The 19,041-nt window shown below is 39.8% G+C and overlaps 1 pseudogene; it reads right to left on the bottom strand.

The window, feature by feature from the left end:
* Nucleotides 1–2,851: 2,851 nt before the first annotated feature.
* Nucleotides 2,852–19,021, bottom strand: LOC143632067 (citrate synthase, mitochondrial-like; annotated as a pseudogene).
* Nucleotides 19,022–19,041: the final 20 nt, after the last annotated feature.

The following is a 19,041-nucleotide window of genomic DNA, read 5'->3' as shown; positions in this document are numbered from 1 at the left end:
CACCTTGTATGAGAAGCTCATTGAGCGGTCTAGCATTAGCGAGCCTTGTATGTTTTAAGTTTTATGTCTTGTAGGCTCTATACATTAGTACTACATTACAGGCAAGCTTTGACTCGTTTAAGGTACTACACGAGCTTGTGCTTGTTTAAAGTTTGTTTTTTCAAATTATATTAAAATAATTAAAAACGTATATAAATTAATTAATAAATAAATAATAGATGAGTCGAGTCCGAGCTTGAAAAAACAATTGGCGAGTCAAGCCCAAACCCTCATAAGTCTAAATGAACCGAGCTCAGGCTTACTCGAGCTCTAGCTCTCGGCTCGCATGTTTACACACTTAAATTAATAATATGGTTTCCCCAAGGGGAAAATTATATAATACTAAGACGAATTTTAGATTTTATAGTAAAACTTTAGGTCCTTTATGAACATGTAAAACTGTATCATAGTATAGTAATTATCATATATTGTGACGTGGAGTGGAAACGAAAAATAACAACCTAGAGAAATAATTCCCTAACAAAGTTTGATCAAATTCTGAATGAAATAAACGATTACAAACGGGCCCTTATAGGAGGGGGTTATTACTTAAGACAAATTTGCCAAAAAAAAATTTGAAAATACAAATCAACTATTGAATGCTAAAATTAAAAGTAAACATAAAATATGTAAATTGCATTAATCAATGAAAAAAACATGCAAGGCTAAGGAAATGTTTGAAGATAGCGAACATTGGGAAACAAGTCTTTAGGCTAAGGGGGTATATACCTCTCAACATTATTCTCTTTATTCGTTACGTCAACTCTCCCTCATCATTTAATACCACCCTTCAACCAAGGAAATACATCACTCTTCATCATTTTTAACTATTCTTCGTTTTTATATTTTATTAATTTATATAATATTCAAAATACAGGGTAAAGTTAAAATATAAAGAGAGACAAAAATAAGAAGTGTGAAAAGGATTTGTGACCATATACAAAAAGAACTCTTAAAAATAAATTCAAAAAAAATAATAAAAAAATCATAACTCAAATATAAATAAAAAATGAAAAAAAAATTAAAAACTAAAATGTTTCCTCCATAATTCTCGTTAAAAAAATACAAAAATACAAAAATTTGACGAAAAGATACAATGGTGACATCAAATACACAATGACGAAAATGAACAAAATACACAATTATAACTAAAAAAAGATAATAGATCACAAAATATAATACAATGTCGAACAAAATATAACACAATGTTGAGTAATATAACACAATATAAAGAAAAAACACAATCAATGACGAAAATAAACACAAAACACAATGATAAACAAAAAGACACAACGACTTTTTTCAGTTACCATTGTGTTTTTTTGTTTTATTTTTTTGAGAACAAGAAAGACGGTGAAAACATTTTTTGTGTTTTTATTTTTTCGTTTTTTAATTAAATTTTTAGTTATGATTTCTTTACTTATTTTTTTAAAAAAATTTTAGGGGTTTTTTTGTATGCCTAGAAATCATTCTCAATCTTTCTTATTTTTATTCTCTTTTGTAGAATAAGTTGACCCTCAAAATACATCACTCTCCACCAGTGGGCCCCACATGAAAGCTTTACTGACACGAGTGACCACCCTCAGTGGGCTCAGGTCACGCATGACCAAAAATAGGGGGGTGTTTGCGTGAGGCCGGTGAGGAATGGGTGGCCATGTAGCTGCCACCTAGGACCAGTAAGGGTTGTCCACTGATGTATACCCCTTAACCTTAGTAGCGAAATTAGAACTTCACTTGGTGGAATTTGGGTTTGGTAGTTGAGCCAGCCAACCCACCTATGGCGTTCATCACAAGGTCCGGCTTTTGAGTTAGCCCCTCATCATACTAATACGGAGTAGTATTTAGGAAGATATTACTTTAAGTAAACAAAACTAATTTTACTCAAAAGAAACTCAGAAAAGTTATAAAACTATGTTACATGGAAAGATAAAAGTTATTAAACAGTTTCAATCTTGTTTACAAACATCAAGTTGAAAAACTTGAAGTGTCACTAACTAAAATAATGCGTTTGGATTTTTTAACTGTTTGAACTTCTTCCATTCTAATAAAAAGTTTGCCTAAAGGATGGTTATGAAAGAAATTTTGGTAATCTGATTTTCATGTCTAATTATAAATTATAATGCTATGGCACATAAAAAGTTAGTGTTAAGGATGATTATGAGACACATGAGGAGCTGATTTGAGTGTTAGCAAGCACTTATATGAATTAACTTGATAGGAAAAATATAGACATAAAGAGCCCAAACTTGAAAGTAAAATGCATAACTTGGGCTACGAGTGGAGTTACAGGACCTATTACCAATTGACGTAATGGTCTCGACAACCTGACCATGTGCCAAACCACCGCCCAACTGTTAAGCCCAATTCCACCATTTGGCTTCTACTTCCACCAAGTAATACTTTTCCAACGTTTAAACCTTTCCAAATTTCGCGTAATAAGTTTTCTAGATGTCTTACCTAACTTAAGTTCTTATTTAATATCCTATTTCAGTTTTCCATCAATGTTTCATTAAACATATTAGAAATATCAACTCAAAAACTAATTATTTTCAAGTTGTGTTTCGGGGTGTACTAGGAATTACCATCACTAATTAGCTTGAATAATCGCCTTCTTAGTGGACTAAGAAAATCTAAATGTTCAACAATTCTAGTAAAAGAAATATTACTGGTCCAACAAAATCAAGAATCTGATGACCCAAAATGTCAATAAGGTAGACCTTTTTTGTACAATCAACAAAACTCATCAGCTAGAACAAGCAACTACCCTAACCGCCTCAAACACCATCCACCACCGCTTGCCACCACCAACAACTCCAGGAAAGGTGGAGCAACCATTATTATTTGCCAAAAAGATATAGAATTTTAACTCTGATATGCAAAATCAGACAGACTTGTTGCAGTGTTTTTCAAGCCATTCCGTTGTAACACTCTTCGGCCTTTCTAGTGGCAACCCAATGGCACTGCCCCATATGAGCTGTCAAAACCATAACTCATTAGCACAATAAGAATATAAGATTTTCAAATGAATCACAAGTAAAAAGTATCGATGCTTTAATGCAAACCTGAGAGCAGATTCCAATGGCCCGATATACACCAAATTAAGAGAACCGTGTAATATCTAACAGTAATAAAAAAGCATACTTATGAATGAGTTGTTTCGGCTTAAAAGTAGAGAATTATTAGAAGTTTTGCATACCTTGCTCCAGTTAAACCATAATAATTAAGCAACACCCCACTGTGAGCATCAACATTCGGCCAAGGGTTTTTCACCTGCAAGCACAGAACTACATATTCAATTTATATGTTTAACAGAATAATATCTATGTCATATGTACGACTTTTAAATTTGGTGGTGGCGGTTTAAAGATGAGAAGGACGGGTTATGGCGGAAGGTTATTTGGTCTCTCCACCATTCTTCCAGGTCATGGCAATCTATCCCGACTCCAGTCTCGTTTACGGGTCCATGGAAACATATAGTTGGTATTTCACAAAAATTAATAGAATCAGGTGTGGATTTATGGCGGGCGATAAAACATAATGTTAGGAGCGGGGTTGATACGTTGTTTTGGTTAGATTATTGGATTGGTAGAGAACCTTTGTTTATTTGTTTTCCGCTCCTTTTTTTCTATCGAGGGATTGAAGTTGTGCTCGGTGGTGGATCGGTTGGTGATGGTAGATGGGAGGAACTCAGACAGTTGTTAGTTCTTTGCCATTCAGTTGTCTTGAATCCGGGAGAAGATATATTGACATGGTCTGTTGATGAAGATGAGGCGTTTTCAGTTAAAAGTTTAAGAATAGCTTGGCGGCGGCTGGTGGTTCGGCCCCCGACTACTCGTTCGCGTGGAACAATTGGGTTCCAAAAAAGGTTAATGTAGTAGCGTGGCGTGCAGAGTTGGAGAGGCTGCCAACTTTTGTATCTTTAGCGGCCAAAAATTTGGCGGTTACATCTAACTTTTGTCCTTTCTGCGGTGAAGTCGAGGAAACCGCTGAACATCTTTTGTCTCCTGTAGACTTGCGCAAGAGCTTTGGTAAGTCATCACTCAATGGTGCAAGCTTCCGGTGTTCTTTGCGTTCGGGTTCCGAGATATAGTTGAGATGCATAAATTCTCTATATTTCCAAAGAAGAAGGCAAAAGCTCTCCATGCTGTTGTATTGGTTACGGTTTGGAGGTTGTGGAAGGCCCGTAACGCTCGGGTGCATGAAGGGAGTCAAGTTCGGTTAGATATATTGGTATAGGACATACAAGTTTTGGGTTATCTTTGGGTGAAGAGTAGAGCAAGATTGGCTCATTTGAGTTGGGAGAATTGGAAGAATTTTAGTTTTTGATCTGCACTTGGTTATGGATGGTTGTTTTTGTTTGGTAGGTCATGTTTGTATTTCTTAGTCTAGTCTCTTACTAGACAGTTGCTCTGATTCTTTAATATATTTGTTTACCTTTCAATAAAAAAAAGACATTGTCGGTACAAGTCGTAGGTCCTACTATATGTGTTAAAAAACATTCAATCATACTTTTTTGGTAATGACAAAATTTAAAGGTTTTTTTTTTTGACAATGACTTTTTGATCAAATAAACTAAAATACAAAAGAGTTAATGGTCATTTTCGTCCCTGTAGTTTGCTACTTTCGTCACTTCGGTCCAAAATTTTTAATTTTGTCAATTTAGTCCTCATAGTTTTAAATATTAGCCAATTACGTCCTATCCGTCTAACGGCATCCAGCTATGCCGTTAGTTTAAGAGTATTTTTGTCTTTCTCCTTTTAATTATGAGCTAATGGTCATTTTAGTCCCTGTGGTTTGATATCTTTGCCAATTCAGTCCAAAGTTTGAAAATTTGTCAATTTGATGTTCAGTTTAATTCATTTTTTTTTCTTTTTATGTTTTTTGATTATAACCCTGAAGAGCATAATTCAAGCCCAAAACCATCGAGTAACCTCAAATACTAGTATGCATTTACTCTGTTGACAACAGTAATCATACCCCCCCCCTTATATTTAGTTTTTAGACATTTCCTAAAATCTTCTCCATGATGGAATTCAATGGTAAAGTGATTAAGGTAATTCCCTGAAACCGAATTATACAGAAAAAACTAAAAATTGTTTTGTTGATTAATGTATAATAGTTGATTACGACCCAGATTTCGTTATGATATGTTAATCTCTAAACCCTAAATATTATGCATTCATCAAAGAAATGATTTTTATTTTTTTCCGTACAATTCGGTTTCACGGAATTGCTTTGACCACTTTACCATTGAATTCCACCATGGGGGAGAGTTTAGGAACCGTCTAGAAACTAAATACGAGAGGAGGGGGCATGATTGCTGTTGTCAACAGAGTAAATGCAGACTTGTTTTGGGCTTGGATAACGCTCTCTAGGGTTATAGAAAAAAAACTGACTTAAATTGACAAAATTTCAAACTTTGGACGAATTGGCAAAAGTATCAAACCACAGGGACGAAAATGACCAATAACTCAAAATAAAAAGGCAAAAGACAAAAATACCCTTAAACTAACGGCACAGCTGGATGCCGTTAGACGGATAGGACGTAATTGGCTAATATTTAAAACTATGAGGGCTAAATTGACAAAAATACAAATTTTAGACTGAAGTGGCAAAAGTAGCAAACCACAGGAACGTAAATGACCATTAACACAAAACAAAATAAAGTTGTATGTGTGTGGTCATGATAAAAGTTGTATCTTTTTTTCTTTCCTTACCACCTAAATCACTACAACTAATCAGGTGGACCCGAATAATTTATATCTTGATATTTTTAATGATAATAATGCTAGGTGGCATATCAATTACATTATTAACAGGCAACTTTAACTAAACTACTTGTACATAAATCATTAACAGTGGTTAAGAACTTAAGATGAAGAAATGCAAATATATTATTTTTCTTTGTTGAGGAATCAAAATTAACGAGCAAGCAAAATATATTCATGAAAAATGTAAATAAGAATCAACAAATAGCGGTTACCTTTCCGAGTTCCGTTAGTATTGGAGACCACATCATATAGCTTTGAAACTGAAGAAACACTAATCGACCCCGGCAGACTACGGATAATCTGGGGGTTAAATAGATGTTTCCCACGAGGGTTAGGTCCGGCAAATATGGTTATTCTTCTGATGACCTGAAAACAGACACCGTGAGCTCGTCACTGAGAAGGGGGGGGGGTACCTCCTTGTGACCACCCTCCGGCGTGAGAATCAGACTAGATTGCTCTTGAATATAAGTGTATATTAAGAGAAATAGCTAGAGAGAAGATGATGATACCGTTCCAAGGTGTTGGAGTATTTATAGCCGAAGGTAGGTGTCCAAGAAGGTACAGCCGGCTGTATAATATTCCTTTTCTACCAACTGTGGGCTACGCACGTGCCGTGCTGGTGGTTGGTGGGTAGGCAGCGGCTGATAGTGACATGGCCGGCTGTGTACTATTCCTTTTCCACCAACTGCAGGCTATGTACATGCCACGACAAGGGTTGGTGAGTAGGCAGCGGCTGATAGTGACATTAAGTACTAGAGCGTGCTGCTCGTCGTACTGTTGTCAGTGAGCTGTCGCAGCTTTGGTCAGATCTTTTGTCCATACCTTGGTAGGTATAGTACAAAAGATCCTCCAGTAGCGTACGGACTGGCTCATTTGGGCGGGAGTTTTCCCGGCTTTGGGCGGGAGTATTCCCGGCTTGCTCATTCCTTCTTCAGGTGACATTACTGAATTATTTGAGAGTTAGTGCCTTGTGCGTGTAGCCTTGCTGTGCGGGTAGCCTTCCCTGATGGCTAGTATCCGTAGCTGCGGGAACAGGCGGAGTACGTCACTATTGGGAGGCTTTTCCTGCGGGAACAGCTTGCGTACTGCGCGTAAGGACGTCGCGTCTCTGAGCATGGTTGGTCATGCGGATCCAGTTGGTCTTTGCGCAGACGTCCCTCTTTAAGGTGAGTCTTGCGAGTTCAACTGCGCAGACGTCTCTCTTCGAGGTGAGTCTTGCGAGTTCAACTGCGCAGACGTCTCTCTTCGAGGTGAGTCTTGCGGGTCCAACTGCGCAGACGTCCTTGTTTAAGGTGAGTCTTGCGGGTCCAACCGCGCAGACGTCCCTGTTTAAGGTGAGTCTTGCGGGTCCAACCGCGCAGACGTCCCTGTTCAAGGTGAGTCTTGCGGGTCCAACTGGGCTCTGCTGGGACCTACCTCTTCAAGCCCCCCCAGTCCAATGTTCTTCTCATGAATTGTTAATAAGTGAGGTGAACTTTTGGACTTAAGCAAGGGGTTTTGAAAAGGGTTTAGTTTTAAGGTTTTCCATGGGGATTCTTCCCGCGGAAGTCCTAATGTCACGTGCAGAAATTCCCGACTTTTCTGCTTGATCTTTGGGTATGATGCGGGTAGGTCTGTAACCTTCTCGCAAGTCAGGAGCGTTGAGTTCCACTTGTGTAGATTCTCCATGAGGTTTTGGTAGTTTTAAACATAGTGATCAATTATGTTAAACAACCAATTCCATCTTGGAGCTTCAAACAATCTAGTTCTCAACGTTCCCGCTATGCGGGGATGTTATTTCTGTTTCCGCAAGCATGGCCCAGAAGATCCTTCTTGGTTTCAATTCCCTGCGAGTGCTAAGTATGTGAAGAGTTTTGCCTTGACACTGTACCTGCACTCGTCTTATAGTTACTTTACTTCCAAGGTATTATTGGCTTCAATTCCCTGCAGGTGCTAAGTATGTGAAGGGTTTTGCCTTGACACTGTACCCGCACCTGTCTTATAGTTACTTGGTTGCCAAGGTATTCTTGGCTTCAATTCCCTGCAGGTGCTAAGTATGTGAAGGGTTTTGCCTTGACACTGTACCCGCACCTGTCTTATAGTTACTTGGTTGCCAAGGTAAGGGGGTATAGTCCCGCTTACTTTTGAATCTTTTTGAATTTTTTTGAAATTCGAAAAGTTGGTGAAAGGATAAGAACAGTCAAACCGTTGAAGGGACGTCAGCGTGGTCTGACGGTTTCTTCTGACAGTTTCAGGAGGTGCATGAAGTTATGGTGACGTGACAGTATATGGTCATTCCAGACGCTTTTTCAGGCGCGTGGGCGCGAGTTTTCGGGCGCGTGGGCGCGAAGTTTACGGCGCGCGTCCTGTCAACAGCTGTTGCCAGCTTGCTTTTTCCACGTGTCATAGTTTCATTGCACCTGCGCTTTTCCGTCTCTCCCGCATTAAATTCATCGCATTCATTGCGATGAGTATATAAAGGGAGGAGAGGATGCATCTCAACTCACAGTTTCACTTCATCTTCTAAGCGATTTCCGGCGAATACTCTAACTTTCGTCGAGCATTCTCCTGAAATCGTTCTTTCCATCCTTCGAAACATGTCTTCCATTCGTGATCCTGAGGCTATTGCCGAGGAGTCCGACGTGTACATCGAGAACCCGACGTCTGACAAGGACGATAAGAGTACTGCTGGGGAGTGCCAGTGTGCTCTTTCCGTCGACGTTTATCAGTACATTGTCAGGAAGTTCATGCTCGAGCCCTTCGAGCCTGAGTTTCCTGAGCCTCACCAGACGGTGTACGATGCCCCCAAGGGCAAGATAGGGGTGTATGCTGCATTCTTCATCTATGGGAATCTCAGGTTCCCATTGACGAAGTTTGTGTACCGTGTTTTGGAGAGACACGGTGTACACCTAACGGAGGTGCACCAGATGGCGATCGCAAAGGTTCGCCATTTTGAATGGGTGTGCCATATTCTGGGCGTTGAGCCCCGCGTCGACCGCCTGATGACCTTCTACTCTTGGAGGTGCATCCAGGGCTGGTATACCTTGGTCAATCGGATCAAGGGTTTGAAGATCTGCGCTACCGAGCGCAGTCTTCGTTCTTGGAAGCAGGAGTTTTTCTATGTCTCTGCTCGCGTCGTCCCCATTGCGATGACGTTTAAGAACGGGAGGGCGCTCCCTAGCCTTCACGCCTCCAATTACCAAGAGGCGGAATGGTTCGCCAAGATCTCCCAGATCCAGACTCCGGTTTACCGCTTTGCGGAGTCTGGGATGGTGATGCTTGGGATGAGCCGGGTATGGAAGGATGCTGGGGCAGAGGCGCCACAGATTCCCATCGTCTTCGAATACGGTTTGAACTCTATCCCTTACGGTATGCTTCATATCTTTTTGCTGATTTAGGGTTTTTCTTCTAACTGCTTTTCTGTTTATTTTCAGAGGGGAACAATTTGCAGTCGCTTCTGCAACCGCGTGAGAGCGGTGGTCCCGCTCGGCTGGGTACTCGTGCTCTCGACGAGAACGAGTTGCCCATCTTGGAGCAAACGGCGGATAGGTTCGTGGAGGTCTACCCGCTGGGCCACGAGATTTTGAGCGCCACGCGGCCAGGTAAGGGTTTCTTTAACCCCAGTCCTCTCCATGCTCAAACCTCTGCTGGAATTCCTCTAATTTTGTCATCTTCTGATGAGGAATCCGCAGACGGTCCTTTCTTCGTGAGGAAGAAGAAGGCAGCTGGCGCGAAGGGTAAGGCGAAGGTTGTCTCCACCGCCGATCAGGGGAACCGGTCTGACTCGGAGACCGAAAGTGAGGAGGTGGCGGGGAACCCTGGTGGTGGTGAGACAACTGTCCCGGAGGTTGAGACAGCACGGCACTTGCGTAGCCCACAGTTGGTAGAAAAGGAATATTATACAGCCGGCTGTACCTTCTTGGACACCTACCTTAGGCTATAAATACTCCAACACCTTGGAACGGTATGATCATCTTCTCTCTAGTCATTTCTCTTAATATACAGTTATATTCAAGAGCAATCTAGTCTGATTCTCACGCCGGAGGGTGGTCACAAGGAGGTACCCCCCCCCCCCTTCTCAGTAACGAGCTCACGGTGTCTGTTTTGCAGGTCATCAGAAGAACAACCATCTTTGCCGGACCTAACCCTCGTGGAAAACATCTATTTAACCCCCAGATTATCCGTAGTCTGCAGGGGTCACTTAGTATTTCTCCAGAAACCTAAGAAAATAATAGGGAAGAAAAATGAAATTAAGTCAACAATATATAATGTTGTTTTCATAATCATATTAATATGTTAATTACTTCTATAGTTAAAATAATAGGGAAGAAAAATGAAATTAAGTCACCTGATTAGCCAAAGCATGGAGCGGTCCAGCTAAACCATTTAATGCTGCAGCAAACGAGAGGTATGAATCAGATATTGCACTAGCAACCTGAAGTAACCATTAATCTCAGTCATATTAAACATATATAATATACTATAAGTTTACAAGATGACCGGTATGAGCACTGACATTTCCTCCTTCGTGGCACCTGCAACAGAATATATATTATTCAAAAATACAAAACCACATTGTATTCATAAATCATAACCCGTGTGTAAAAATTTACAATACCTATGAATAGTGACATAAAGCCTCATAAGCTCTTGCATTTCATGACTATCAAATCCAAGCATGTGAGCAAAATTCCCACCATAATCTAACGAGTCATTTGCAGATACAATTTCTCCATTTTTATAAATCCTACTATAAATATACGCAGCAACAGCTGGCACTTGAGCAATCAATGAAAGTGAGTCTTCAAAATTCAAATGTCAGCTCCCACTTGTTCTGAGGATAAAGCGTCCACTTGTTCTTTAAAGGGCACCTTTTATGAATGAAGTCAACAAAGAATGAACAAATACAATTTAAAGTCAACAATATAAGTTTACCTACCCTATCAAAAGAAGCCAAAGAAGGCCCTCAGGTAACGGCTCTCCGCCAGGCTGTACAGCTGGAAGTACCTTCTGCCTTTTGGCATTCGGGTATAGAGAGACCACGAAAACGATTCCCTGAATAATGAAAGCAAAAAGTATCAGTTTCAGTATAAATTGAAGACAATAAGATTCAAGTCTAAACCTTTATTGTATTGATTAATAAGTTGTTGTTATGATTACTTGATTACAAATAACCCTTATTTATAACCATACAATTACTTGTTAGACAAGAATAGGAGGAAAACTAACTCAATAACCCCCTAGGTTTGTAAGTACGACAACTAGGTCCCCGCACTTACGCAAGATTACACTAACAATCACCCCCCTAATCTTGTGACACCGATGAAGCTTCGCATCTCGTTAAACTTCAACCGTGGCAACGCTTTTGTAAGGATGTCTGCTCTTTATAAATCTCCACTGACATGCTCCACCTTGATTTGTTCTCTCTCGATGCACTCCCGAATGAAATGGTAACGTGTGTTGATGTGCTTGCTTCTCCCGTGAAAAACCGGGTTTTTCATCAAGGGAATAGCCGATGAATTATCCACCTTCAACATCACGATTTTCTCCTTTTCTCCGGTCATCTCTGACAACAAACCCCGAAGCCATAAGGCTTGACATGCAGCCGATGTAGCTGCCATAAATTCAGCCTCACATGATGATAACGTCACCGTTCTTTGTTTCTGAGAAACCCATGATATCGGTGATGTACCATAGTAGAAAATCAAACCTGAGGTGCTCCGACCATCATCCATATCCACCGCATGACTACTATCACTATACCCGTGCAACATATTGTTTCCGCCTCTCGAGTAAGTAATACCAAAATCTAGTGAACCTCTTAGATATCAGAGAATATATTTAACCGCTTGAGCATGAGCTTGAGTTGGTGATTGCATGAACCGACTTGCATAACCAACCGAGTAGCTCAAATCGGGTCTCGTATGAGTTAAATACCGCAAGCTTCCGATTATCTTTCTATAACCAGTCAGATCTACCTTCGGATTTTCATCTTCATTTGATAACTTTAAGCCCGGTTCTATAGGAAATTGAGTCGAGTTGCACTCCTAAAGACTTGCTTCTTTTAGGATCTTCGTTGCATAACCGCTTTGCTTTAACGTTATCCCACGATCACTTTGCTTGACTTCGATCCCGAGATAGTAATGCAACAACCCGAGGTCACTCATCTCGAACCTTGACTCCATTTGTCTTTTGAAATTTGCAATTTCTTGCACACTTGTGCCTGTGACTATCAAATCATCAACGTAAACTCCAACGAGTAGTAGCCTTTGACCGGAACACCGTTTGTAAACCGCTTGTTCTTGTTTACATCAAGTTAAACCGAGTTCTTTTAACGACCCGTCTAGTTTAGTATTCCACGCCCTTGGAGCTTGGCGTAGACCGTATAACACTTTAGCCAACTTGTACACTTTTCTTTCTTCACCTTTCTTAACGAACCCATTAGGTTGAAACACGTACACCTCTTCTTTCAAATCACCATGAAGAAACGCGGATTTTACATCCAAGTGATGAACTTCCCAACCTCGGTTTGCTGCTAACGCGAGTAAAAGTCGAACGGTTTCGATTCTCGCCACTGGTGCGAACACCTCTTCGAAATCGATCCCATATTTCTGAACATACCCTTTAGCTACGAGTCGGGCCTTGTACTTGGTTATTTTCCCGGCTTCATCTCTTTTGATTTTAGACCCACTTTAAACCTATCGGTTTTACTCTAGGTGGTGCTTCGACTAACCGCCATGTCTTATTTCTTTCAGTCGAATCGATCTCCGCTTCCATTGCCTTTTTCCAATGTTTTTCGTTATTCGCTTCACGAAAATTTACCGGTTCATCATTGAATAATAATAGGAGATTTACCTCGTCGGTTGTTGGGTCTTGCTCGGCGGGTGTCGGTATACCTTCAACCAGAAAGTCACTAAATTTTTTTGGTAAAACCGTCTTTCGAGTAGTTCGACGCGGCTGAATAACTTGTAACGGTTCTTTGTTTAGGCCTGTGTTGGGCCTAGCCGGGCTTACAGGTGGGCTGCCACTTTCTGAACTTGATGACTCACTTCCGTTTCTGAGACGAACCAACTCACCGGTATCATGTCGGTCTACGGACCCGGTGTCAAACCCGGATGTCACTTGCTCCGGTTCGGGTTCAATGTCGCACATGACAATAAACTCGGTCCATTCATGACCCTTTTGGCCCTCTTGTTTGTCAAGATCAGCCCACGCGTACCTTTTACACTCCTCAAACTTGACATCTCATGTAACGTGTACTCGCCTTTTGATCGGATCAAACATACGGTAGGCTTTTGTTCCAGGTTGAGTACCTAAGTGAATCATCACAACACTTCAGTCGTCTAATTTCTTTTGACCGGTACCAAGAACTTTTACATACCCCGTGCATTCGAACACTTTAACGTGTGAAAGGTTCGGTTTTCTTCCTTTAAAACGCTCGTACGGAGTCGAGTCCTCCAACGATTTTGTTGGTGACCGGTTTAGTAAATAAACCGAGTGATGAACCACTTCTCCCCATAGATCTTGTGGTAGTGAAATCGCCTTTAACAAACTTCGAGTCGTACCAAGTATGGTTCGGTTTCTTCTTTCAACCACCCCATTTTGATGTGGGGTGTACGGGGCCGTAAACTGATGTGCCACACCTATACTTGATAAGTAATCTTCCAACACATGGGATGTAAACTCACCCCCATTGTCGGTGCGTATGGTTTTGAGTTTCTTGCCCGTTTCGTTTTCCACCTTTTTCACGAAATCTATGAGTAAGCCCGCAACTTGGTCTTTCGTCTTTATCGTGAAAACGCACATATAGCGGGTGTAGTCGTCAACAACAAGTAAAAAGTATCGGTTGCTACCATGTGTCTCGGGAGTAATCGCGCCACAAACATCGGCATAAACGAGCTCGAGCGGTTCCTTTGCATGATAATTAGATTCTTTCGGGATATCCGATCTTGTTTGTTTGCCTAGCATACATGCATCACAAATTTGCATCGGGTGTTCGATTCTTGGCACTCCATCCGCGAGTTTCGAGAGACCCCGAAGGGCATCGAAATTCAAATGCCCCAATCGAGCATGCCATATCCATGCAACATTATGCAAATTAACTTGTAAGCAAACCGGAGAAACAACCTTTAAATTTATTTTATAAACCCGGTTAAAGGAACGCGGTACCTTGATTAGAAGTCTTCCATCTTGTTCAAATATCCATAAGATACCGTCTTGGATCGCGATCTTGCATCCTCCTTCATTTAATTGCCCGAGACTTATAATATTATTTTTGAGAGATGGAATAAAATAAACGTCACTCAAGGCTCGTTGTTATCCCCTTTGACCTTCAACTACTATCGTGCCCCGACCTTCGATTTCAACACACGAACCATCACCGAAACTTACTTTACCGGTCTTGTTACGATCGATGTTGGAAAACCATTCCGGATTTCCCGTCATGTTGTTACTCGCCCCGTTATCAAGAATCCATGTGTTTTTATCACATGGGGTTGAAGCATATTGCTTTGGATCAACCCGGCCTTCTTTTAGAAAAACGACATCTTCCTTACTCCGAGCTACCGTCATCATGTTTAGAACCGGTCCGCCATCTTGAGCGAGGTTACTTTGATCGTTCGTCTCCTTGTTTCGGTTAGGACATGACGTGGCAAAGTGCCCTAGTTCATCACACCGATAACATTTAATCTTTGACCGATCTTTCTTAACTCGGGGTTCTTTCTTTTCCCGATCCACAACCTTACCCTTTCCCTTGTTCTTTTGACTTGATTCGGTTCCCATCTTGCCTTTCCCATGACGCCTTTCTTGATTGCTTTTAGCTTTCCATTCTTCATATGTATATAGGAGTTGTTCTTGCTTACCGGAAACAGGTTTGTCTTCATCTCCAGATCGTTCCTCGAATACTTTTAGGCGTCCAAGGGCTTCATGGAATGTCATGGTCTTTATATCGGCAAACTGTTCAATAGTAGCAACAATCGCTGTATACCTCTTTCTTGGAACAGACTTCAAAAGCTTTCTCACAAGGGTCTTCTCTTCAAATGGTTCTCCAAGATTGCTTGCTTTGGAAGCTATTTGGCTAATCTTGGTCGAGAAGTCATCAATCGTATCCGTTTCTTTCATCTTGAGTACATCGAACTCATGTTGAAGAGACTCGATCCGTGCTTCTCGAACCCTATCAACCCCAACGAAACGAGTCTTAAGTGCATCCCATATCTCTTTAGCGGTGGAAAGGTGAGCCACTTGCATCACCAAAGCCTTCGGCATGCCTTAATAAAGATACACAATCGCCAACCCATCTATCTTCGGGTCAACCACCGATCCTGTTCTTGGTTCGATAGCCTCCAACAACCCTTGAACCTTGAAGATGGCCTTGATTTTTACCGTCCAAATCGTATAATTGGTGGACGAAAGAATTGGAAACTGAATCGAGAGGGAACTCGGTTCTTTGGGAAAACCGACTTGATTGCTTGATCCTCCGACTTGATTATTTGATTGATCACCCATCTTTTCTTGTTCGTTGGTACTTCAAACCAAATCTTGATTCAATTTCTTGAACCAAAATTTTGATCTCTCTTGTTATGAAAGAAAACTTTAATTATCTCAATTATCTTTCCAAACCTTTTTTGAAAGATTCACAAGGAACCAAAATCAAAATACTTATCTTTCAAAGTTCCCTGTCCACAAAAATCCAAGAAACCTTTTGACTTGACAGAACTTTAATTGCTTTAAACAAAAACCTTTTCCAAGACTTTCGTGACTCTTTCACAAAAACCCAAAACAATTTTCAACGAACTAAAATTGTTACTGCAAAAGAGAAAACACTGATTCTCCAAATCGCTTCGTCGGACCTGAATAACAACTTCTCTTCCAACAGACCTTTCACCGACGTTACACACCTACACACAGGTCGTCGGAAGGGTTTTGTCGCCGTCAAAACAGAACCCACGTTCTTGTTCACCTTCGCCGGAGACCAACGCAAACCTTGACGGAAAATAGATGACCACCGAATCTTTCTTTCCGGTTGCCGCTCTTGATCTTCGATCGATCTTAGAACCCTTGCTGAGATCTTGAAACCAGATTGCCTTCCTCGTCGGACTCGCCTACGATCGGAGATGCCTTGCGTCGCCGGATCTTCTTGATCGGTAATCCTTGCCTCCGGTATTGATCAGTAATCCTTTGCCTCCGGTACAAATTAAACGAATAACTCTTGTTTATATAATCAGAAAATATAACTCAAAAAACTGATTACAAACCCTCAAACCCTAACTCGGTTTGACTATTGATGAACCCTAACTCGGTTGCATCTAGATGAACCCTAACTCGGTTACATCTCGTGTGTGTCTCCAGATGAACCCTAACTCGGTTACATCTCACACAACACATTCTAATGTCTAACCATGACTTGGTTTATATAGACTAACCTAACTTGCTAGCCAATACATTATCTATTATAATTACAATACAATTAGGAAACATAACCATTATGACCTACTTGTCAATATTGGTCCCTCAAGTTCACCGACTTGTGACTTGTAGTCCGAAATTACTTCCAACAATCACCCCTAATTTCTGACTCGAAATAGACGGATTTTTGTCTTCAAACCTGTCTTCTTCGCATGTTAGATTCGAACCATGATCTTGATCTTCTTGGTTTTCACAACCATCTTGGTCTTGATCTCCCAGAACTTTTCTTGATTCATAGATGTGTTCTTCCGGCTCCCCCGAACTTGACTACCTCTGTGACACTGTCCCCGACCATTCACTCGGTCGTATGAAAACGCATAACCACTCCTTTGGCTGCGATTCCGGTCATCTAATCGAGCGAACATCAATCTTCCTTGATCTTCTTTTGTTTCTAAATCAAAACACGAGCACATATTTCAAATCCTTGGTTAAAACATAACTCGTTCAACCCGTATAAAAACAAACTATGAATTAAACCCGCTTGTTCAATCCAAATCAAATATAAATTATGAATTAAGCTCGCCTGTTTAACCGAAACTTGTTAAACCAATAATGAAACAAAATCACACCACCTTGTTTTAATTTTGTTTCTTTTGAATTCTTCTTCGTCAGTACGTAGCACACCAGTTTTATTTAAAAAAAAATCAAAACCTCCTTAACTTTAATAACCAAACAACCAGTCAAAGAAATCCTTTACTTTGATAGATGAGACCTGCTTGATGTTTTTCTTTCTTCGTAAATGACCTGTGCAAAAAAAAGTTTTTTTTTCCTTCCAACACTTTGACTTTTATGACTTATCAGCCAATCACAATGAAAAACTTATTTTCCCTTTGCACAATAATTCCAACAAAAACTAACCAGAATGTAGAATGTTGGGTCTTCTTCATCCAATCAAAATATAAAGACGTAGAAGCAAAAGGCCAATAGCGAAACCCTCCGCCGTCCTTGTTCTTTGTTCCGATCGTGCTATGACAACCCAGACTTGGTTACGGCTAGCCTACAACACTACTCGGAACTTGTTTCCGCGTTTGCTGTCGCACATACAACCTACTCGTTGCACCGCTGTAACTATACCACGCTACTACTCCGATGTATCAGTAACTTGGTTCCGCGATTGATAGCTTCTCTCAAGCCAACGATCGCTGCTAACCGATTATCGATTTCTTGAACTTGGCTCTGATACCAATTGAAGACAATAAGATTCAAGTCTAAACCTTTATTGTATTGATTAATAAGTTGTTGTTATGATTACTTGATTACAAATAACCCCTATTTATAACCATACAATTACTTGTTAGACAAGAATAGGAGGAAAACTAACTCAATAACCCCCTAGGTTTGTAAGTACGACAACTAGGTCCCCGCACTTACGCAAGATTACACTAACATAAATTACCAACTTGTTTTGTTGTGTACTACATTAATGTGCATATAATCAATTATCTATAGATCCTGATGTATAACAACAGATAAATAGATTATATTGACAGGTGGTTAGAATATATACCTCGTTTGGGTGAAGTAAGATGTTTCCAACAGCAGACCTGTCATTCCTCTCATCCCACCAAGCACCTTTTAAATTTGTAAAACACGACATTAGATATCAAGAAATGAAGATGGTAAACATATGTATATACACACACATACTAGAGAATTGTAATGTAACTCAAATAATCAAATGACTGATTTCATTAATCAAAATGCCCTAATTATTTAACATTTCTAGAAGAAAAAAAATGTAATCATTACTTCAAATTTGACAATTACAAACTTTTATCCAGTAATCATTCTGTTGAAAGTAAAAAAAAAATGTCAATGTTCTAAAACGAATAGAGAGGCTAACTAAAATTAAAATGAAAACTTACAGCATGATTTCTTAGCTTATTAAGCACTCCTGTAAAACACCATCTTCAAGGATCAAGTCCACGAGTAAAATATGTTTTTATTGATTTGTAATTTTATAAGTATGTAAAATACAATACAAAAATACTTATGGTAAAAAACTCAAATGGGTTCGTTTTGATTAGTGAAGGTGTGTCGTTCATGTGTGTCGTGTCTTATACAACTTATAAGTTCATTAGCGTATTAAACTAATAATCATTATTAGACACAATGCAATTAAACAAATACTAGAGGTAGTTGTATGTAAATACGAGCTAAGTATATAATTCATCGTTTTATACAAACCCTAATTGCAATTATAAAAAAAACAACATACACAATACACCTTTTTTACACAAAGTTAAGAGATTCAAGTATTCAACTATTATAATTAAAAATATAAAAAAAAATATTGGCTTTTAAAAACAAAAGAAAATGTTTGAAGATAAATATATTTGATTTATTGCTATCTAAACTATAACATACACGCGCCTTGTCTTATCATATATCTTATTATATGGCAACACCCTCATATATGTATGATATATATGCGGCTAGATGTGTCAACTCAGCCGGGTAAACACGGTATTTATATTCATGTTTGTTTGACGAACTGAATTGTTGAATATGAATAACACAAGACGTATGTTTATGTTTGTCACGGCTTGAATTGCGTAACTTGAACAATATCAAAACAATCAAGTTGTAAACGTGTTAAGCGGGTAAACTGAAATAGTGAGTCCACTTAAAGTAGTTAAGTTAAAAGTAAGTTTGGTTGACTTAAAGTAGTTAAGTTAAAAGTAAGTTGGCCTTTGGGGTAGTGACAAGCTAACTCTCTGGGTCTGGACCATGACTAGTGTTATTTTTAATACCAAAATCGGCTTCATGGATGCCACCACCAAATTCT

This window comes from Bidens hawaiensis, unplaced genomic scaffold, assembly GCF_021521415.1.
Source record: "Bidens hawaiensis isolate Kalapana, Puna unplaced genomic scaffold, B.hawaiensis_p1.1 tig00006359_1, whole genome shotgun sequence".
NCBI classification, from domain to species: domain Eukaryota; kingdom Viridiplantae; phylum Streptophyta; class Magnoliopsida; order Asterales; family Asteraceae; genus Bidens; species Bidens hawaiensis.
The sequence above is the reverse complement of the archived record's forward strand: the minus strand, read 5'-3'. Positions and strand labels throughout refer to the sequence as shown.